General features: G+C 52.3%; 1 long non-coding RNA gene across 1 annotated transcript; it reads left to right on the plus strand.

Moving 5' to 3' along the window:
* LOC131815145 (uncharacterized) lies at positions 1-2,098 on the plus strand. The gene is made up of 2 exons (XR_009347591.1): positions 1-442; positions 879-2,098. It is a non-coding gene; the product is annotated as an uncharacterized LOC131815145 (long non-coding RNA).
* Positions 2,099-6,242: the final 4,144 nt, after the last annotated feature.

The raw sequence follows: 6,242 nt of genomic DNA on the forward strand, positions 1-6,242 counted from the left end.
TGTTAGCCAATGGCCGCCTGCGGAGGGGAAGCCGGGGCTCCTGTATCTGGGGAGAACCGACCACAGGCAGCAGCTGCCTCCCAACACCTGCCCTACTGCGAGTCTGTAAACAGTGCCGGGCCCAGGAGGCTTCCTCCGCAGAGCAGGGCGGAGGGGGCGGGGCGGGGCGCGGCGGGGTGTGTGTGTGTGTGTGTGTGTGTGTGTGTGTGTGCAGACCAAAGGGGGTCATTTCCCAAATGGATTGTACAGAAGCTTCCCACCCCAGTTCTCCTTTCCCCAGAGGAGGAGTCAAGGCCTAAAGTGTGGGTCATCCCAGGAACCTTAGGGCAAAGGACTCTAATCCCTACTGGATAAGCCCAGGCAGTACTGGGTCACCCTCCGCGGTCCACCTGCCACGAAGTGGATGGCATTGCTTCTCGAGGGGAAAGCCAAGAGCAGCCAGGTAAAGCTGAAATGACTGCACACCCCATCTTCACCAAGCCCTCCCCCCAGCAGCCCCCCGGACCCCCCAAGCACCCACACCCCCAGCCGGTTTGTGCAAAGCCACATGCTGTCTTGGGTTTCTCGAGGGCCTTATTTGTGGTTCAGGTTTCTCAATTTCGGCTTAAATAATCCAGTCATCTGGATGATTATTTTATTTATGTCTCCCTGTCAGATTATTGGTCCCTGGGGAGCTAGGCTGTTTGGCTGCTACATTTTATCTCTAGCACTTGCACGGGGGCCCTGGCACATGGTGGGCTCACTACAATACTGCAAATGAATGAAGGGATGTTCCCTTTCTCATCCCTTTCTGTCTTTATGTTTGTGGTGGGCCAACAGAATAACAATAATAGCATCTGCGAACATTCACCGTGTTCATAATCTTGTTAAATCCTCAGAAACCCAGGCACTGATATTATTACTGTTTAACTAGAGAAGAGGAGACCGAGGCTCTGGAAGGTGAAGCCCAGGATCTACAGGTGTACCACTACTGAGTGGTGGAGCCAAGTTCAAATCCAGAATGAGAAATGAGAAACAAGAAGAAAAATGAAGCCACAACTGGACCCATGGCTTCTTCTAATTCTTCCTGCCCTTCCTCAGTCCTCTGGTCTGCTGGACTCCAGGAACTTCTACACAAGGCCACAGTTCACATTACAGAAAGTCAAAAAAGATCAGAAAAATCTGAGATCTCAATCTTCCACATCTTTAAGTTCAAGCTCGGGTTGTCTCTCCTCTATGAAATCCTTGCCATTTGTCCTGAAGGAACTTTACAAAAACCTTGTGAACTCTCAAAGGAAGGAGTTGCTGCTCCCTCCCTCCCCAACTCCCAGATGGGGTTTTGTGTCCCTATGTCTTCCATGAATTTTCTTTTTTGTTTATGTATCATATTTCCAATCGACTACAAGCCCCTAGAGATCACCTCTGAATAACATCTGAGTCTAATACAGTACCTGGGTCTGAATCTGACAGCAAGAGGGCTGGGGGACAAGGTCTTTTGTTCTAGGTCCTCGCGTGACCAGCCCCTCCTCTGCCCTTTGTGCCTTTCCAGTTGGAGACATCTCAATCCTGTAGGAACGAACCAACCAGATGGATTGCTTCATCCCTCACTGCTGATTTCCCAGCCCTGGTGCAAAACACAGGAACTCCCTGTGTTCATTGTGACCCACTTCCTTTCTTCCCTGGACCTGCCAGGGTGGAGGCTTAGGTCCCAGTGGCTTCTCTTGTTTTTCCAAAAGGCAAACAACCTCCCTGTCATCGTTGCTGCTTGACCAAGAGACTTTCCCCGTGTCACCTCCCAGGCGGGGAAAACAAAAAATGGAACGCTGAGGGTGTCGTGGCATGAGATTCAAAGACAAGGTGGAACAGGACATACATGCACTTGTTAAAATTATAGTATTATTGGAAGGTGAGGGATTGGAGTGGATCGATGCTGAGCTTGGAGTCCAGGGTCTGTATCTGGAGTCTCGTACGGGGCCAGCTGTGTGCGATGACTTGGAAGACCTTTTTTCTTGGTTGAGTGGCAGCTTTTGGTCTGCCCTTTGATGCCCTAAGATGGGTCCTTGGGAAATGCCCAGGGTTGGGGGAGGGCAGAGATGAGGAAATAAAGTTTTTGTCCTTAGGGTATCCCCAGTGCAAAGGAGGTGATGGGATAATTACATACGAGATTAAATGGAAATGACACAGAACGATGCATGACACAGAAGTACGGGCCCAGATGGTTGTTAGACACATGGAAATGGTCAGGGATGGGTGAGGTTAGCTTGAGTGAGGATTGGGAAAGAGAGATGTTTTGAGAAATGCCTTTACTATCTTCTGCTGGAGAGAAGAAGCCCAAACCAGCTGAGCACAGTCACCTCTGCCAACACAAACAACAGGAGGTCAGGTGGGTGGATGGATGGGCAGGGGCATGAAGGCAGGTAGGGGGAGAGTGGAGAGCTCTGTCCTCTGTGTCCCTGGGCAGCAACTCTGCTCCATCCCCTCTCCTCATCCCCCAACCCAGGACCCCCCTCCCCCAGCACCACCAGACCACACCTTCTGCAGAAAATACAATGGTGGGTACAGTTTAGCCCAGAGGCAGCCCTGTGGCCTCAGAATCATAATTTTGCGTTTGCTACACTTTTATTGTTTTAAGAGCCAAGGAATGATTGCCCTTTGCTTTGATTTTTTTGAGATCTCTTAGCCCCTTAACCTAAAGTTCCCCCTAAGCCTCCCTAATGGGGCTGGGCTGATGCTGGAAGACAGAGAGAGAAGGGAGACAAAAATCGGAGACTCAAGAGCCTGGCGCGTGGGTGGGGTAAGCAGGGAGAGTCTCCATCATTGCTGGATAAAAAAAAGGATCTTTGTGGGCGCCTGGGTGGCTCAGTGGGTTAAGCCGCTGCCTTCGGCTCGGGTCATGATCTCAGGGTCCTGGGATCGAGTCCCGCATCGGGCTCTCTGCTCAGCGGGGAGCCTGCTTCCCTCTCTCTCTCTCTGCCTGCCTCTCTGTCTACTGTGATCTCTCTCTGTCAAATAAATAAATAAAAAATCTTTAAAAAAAAAAAAAAAGGATCTTTGTATCGCCCTAGACCTTTCTGCTTTCAACTGCCTCACAAAAGAACAGGTATGAAGTACTTTAAAAATGTTGAAAGTGCCATGCCCAGTCTACCTCCTGGGAGGTATGGGAGCGGGGAAATTGAGAGTAAAGCCTTATATTTGCACAGCTTCCCCTGTGTAGAGAACATCGGATTGCACATCAGCTTACTATCCAGGGCGCTGGGAGGCAGAGGCCGCAGGTGATTTTTACCCCCCGCCGACAGAGAGAAAACTGGGACTCCAACCACGGGGATGACCTGTCCAAGTTAAACAACAACCAGATGGTGAGCTGAGAGCAGAGTCGGGTCCTCTGATTCCTGGTCCACTCTTCTCCGTGAGCTTCTGACGTTGGAGAGCGTGTGCGGATTATTTTGACGGGATCCCATTCTAGAATAACTCGAACTTGATTATTTAATGGCAGAAGACCCTGATCCCACTGTGTTCCACCTGTCCCAAGGCCCTGGATTGTCCATTTAACTCTATTTCTGAAGAGGCAAAACAATGCCTAGTCAAGGGATTTTGCGACACGAAAGCCTCAAAGCACAAAGCCCTGAACTCCCGTGGCCCAGCCCGGCTGCCCCACATTGAGGTGTCCCTTCCCCGGGGGGGGGGGGGGCTGGCTCTGCAGGGAGTTGGCCAGAAGCCACGGTGGCAGAGCCTCCCCAGAAGAGGACAGATGGGCAGGCTGGCCCCAGCGCCAGTGCTTTGAACAACCTTTTTGTTTTCCAGCCAAATATCCAGTCTCAGTTCCCTGCCATCCCCCCAACTCCCTGGCAGCCCCCCCCCCCGCAAGCCCCGCCAACGTGTGCGTGTCTTTGGGCTGGCTCTGGAGGGATGGCGGCTGTTCTTTATGACCCGGAGCCGATGAAAGAAGGCTGGCAACTGTTGCCATCTGTGGGACGTCCTCAGGGACATTCTGGCCCATTCACTCCTTCACGCACCGATGGGCTCCGGCCTTTGTTTGGTTGGCTGGCCCTGGGGCAGGGGTGGGGTGGGGGGGGCCTTCTGTTAGGGCAGTTGAGGGAGGCAGCGAGCTTCTTTGTGTCTGGACCAAACTTTCAGTGACTCACTAAGATAATTTGCATGAGGATGCTGCCCAAGACCCGAACCCCTCAAGTGATTGACAGCCACCTCCCCTCTTCTGCCTGTAGCTCCCTGGGGTTGGAGAACATGACCCCCGAGCTCCTCTACAGGGCTAGGGAGTTGGAAAAGCCACTCTGGTTCTCTCTCTCTGTCCCCATCCCTTTCCCAGCTCCATATGGGGCTGGTGTCTTCCTCTCTCCCCACCCCCATCCATCTCTTAGAGTTCCTCGCTTTTTGTTTGGTTTCTGTGGCCTGGCAGAGGGGCCTGAGCAGGAGAAAAGGCCCATTAGCTGCCCGACAGCTGAGTAGGAAAAGAAAGGAGCTGAATAGAGCCAGTGGGGTTGGCAGCCATCCAAGCCAGCTCCTGGTCTTTGAATAACACCCCAGGCCAGGGGCTGGGATCAGAGTGGGGGAGGCTTTGGGGCATTTAATTATTTAAAGGTCTCAATAAAAGGAGTTAAGTCCCTGGGGAAGGGGGAGGCTAGGCAGATGGTGTGGCCAAGGATCTGGGAATCTGGGTGCTGGTGAGCCAAGATAGGGGTGGGGGAGGTAGGGAGTGCTGAGCCAGAGGTCGGAGCTCAGGCTGTAAGAGGGCTGGAGGAAGTGAGTCGGGGATTGCTCTTCAGACCACAGCAGTGGCCCACAAGTAGCTTTTCCCTACACCGGGTGGGAGTAGGGGCTTAGCCTTTCTTTCCTGAACTCCTGCCCGCCCCCACCCCAGCCAACCTCAAAGTTCACATCTGCCCTAAGTGAGGTCCAAAGCTGGAAAGTGTGGGGCTCACCCCTTTACCTCTCTACTGGCACTTAGGGATGGTTCAGATGGATTCAACAGCAGTGATCGGGGCTGGGCAGATGGATGGCAGGATTTTCCCTTCAGCCAGCCCTCCCTTCCTCCCTCTTTCCCTCCCTTTCTCCTTTCCTTCTCTTTCTTCCCTTCCCTTCCCTTCTTTCTTCTTCATAGTAAAATTCATATATCATAAAATTCGCCATTTTATCTGGTTTCATTCTATATGGTGAGACCATACAGTGAGTCCGTGAAAGTACTGATGAGGCAAATACTTGGAGTTCCTGCTCTTGGGGGCAAACCCATCGCAGACATTTTCTCTGACAACATCGCAGTAAGGGCTCCATCATGAAGATCAAGGTCAGATGGGCCCCCTAGGTGGAAACATACTACCTAGGCTCCAGTCTGGCGTTGCCATTTACTAGCTCTGTGACCACAGGCAAGGTACTTCTCAATGCCTCAGTTTTCTCATCTTTAAAATGAGCATAAAATATAGTGTCCATTCTGTGTTGTAGAGGGAATTAATACGTGAGAAGAGCTTAGAAGAGTGCTTGGATCTTAGTAAGCACAAAGTTTTATTAAATTTTAATATTACCCTTTCCAGCCCAGGAGAACTTTATGTAGGTTACACAATGGAAACTGAGAGAAACAGGGCATTTGGGAATTGGAACAGGGCATCTGGGAATTGGGAATGAGGCCAAAGGAGAATTTGGCGAGGACAACAAATTTACTTCCCCTTTCTCCCATTTGTAAGGAGCTGTGGTTAGAAATACCGTCACAGTGCGGCTCCGCAACCCCCTTCCCACCTGCACCCCTCTTCCACCTTCCCCAGACTGAGCCAACAGCTGTAGGTCCTCAGGCTCCGAGACCTTCCGGTCCAGACCCTTGCTGTGTGGCATTTGGGGCAATACCGTTAGCCCCATTTTACCGGTGGAATAACCAATCCAAAAGGTCAGGGCGCTTGAGATTTGATTCTTTTGCTTCCTGGGGCTCTTGTCACTCTCCTTAGCCCCTCGCAGACTGCAAGATTACCCGGCATGAGGCGGTCACTGTGGGACACACACCGAAAGACAGCCTCTTTGTTAGCACGGCTTCATGTCTTCCCTTGCCCTGCCTGGTGGGGTGTGTTTTCCGCACCTGCCAGCGGAGGCAGTTCTCTCGTCCTCAACCTGTCTGGGGGGCAGTGGCGATGTCTTTAAGCCCGGGACAGCGGAGGATCCCACCCGGGGCCGTCTGGAATCAGAGCTGCCTGGCAAGGGTGGAGAGAGGGCAGGCTGCGGGGGCGAGGGCAAGCAGGTGTCTGGCTCCCTCCCTCCCGGATATG

Source organism: Mustela lutreola, chromosome 14 (genome assembly GCF_030435805.1).
Source record: "Mustela lutreola isolate mMusLut2 chromosome 14, mMusLut2.pri, whole genome shotgun sequence".
In the NCBI taxonomy this organism is placed as follows: domain Eukaryota; kingdom Metazoa; phylum Chordata; class Mammalia; order Carnivora; family Mustelidae; genus Mustela; species Mustela lutreola.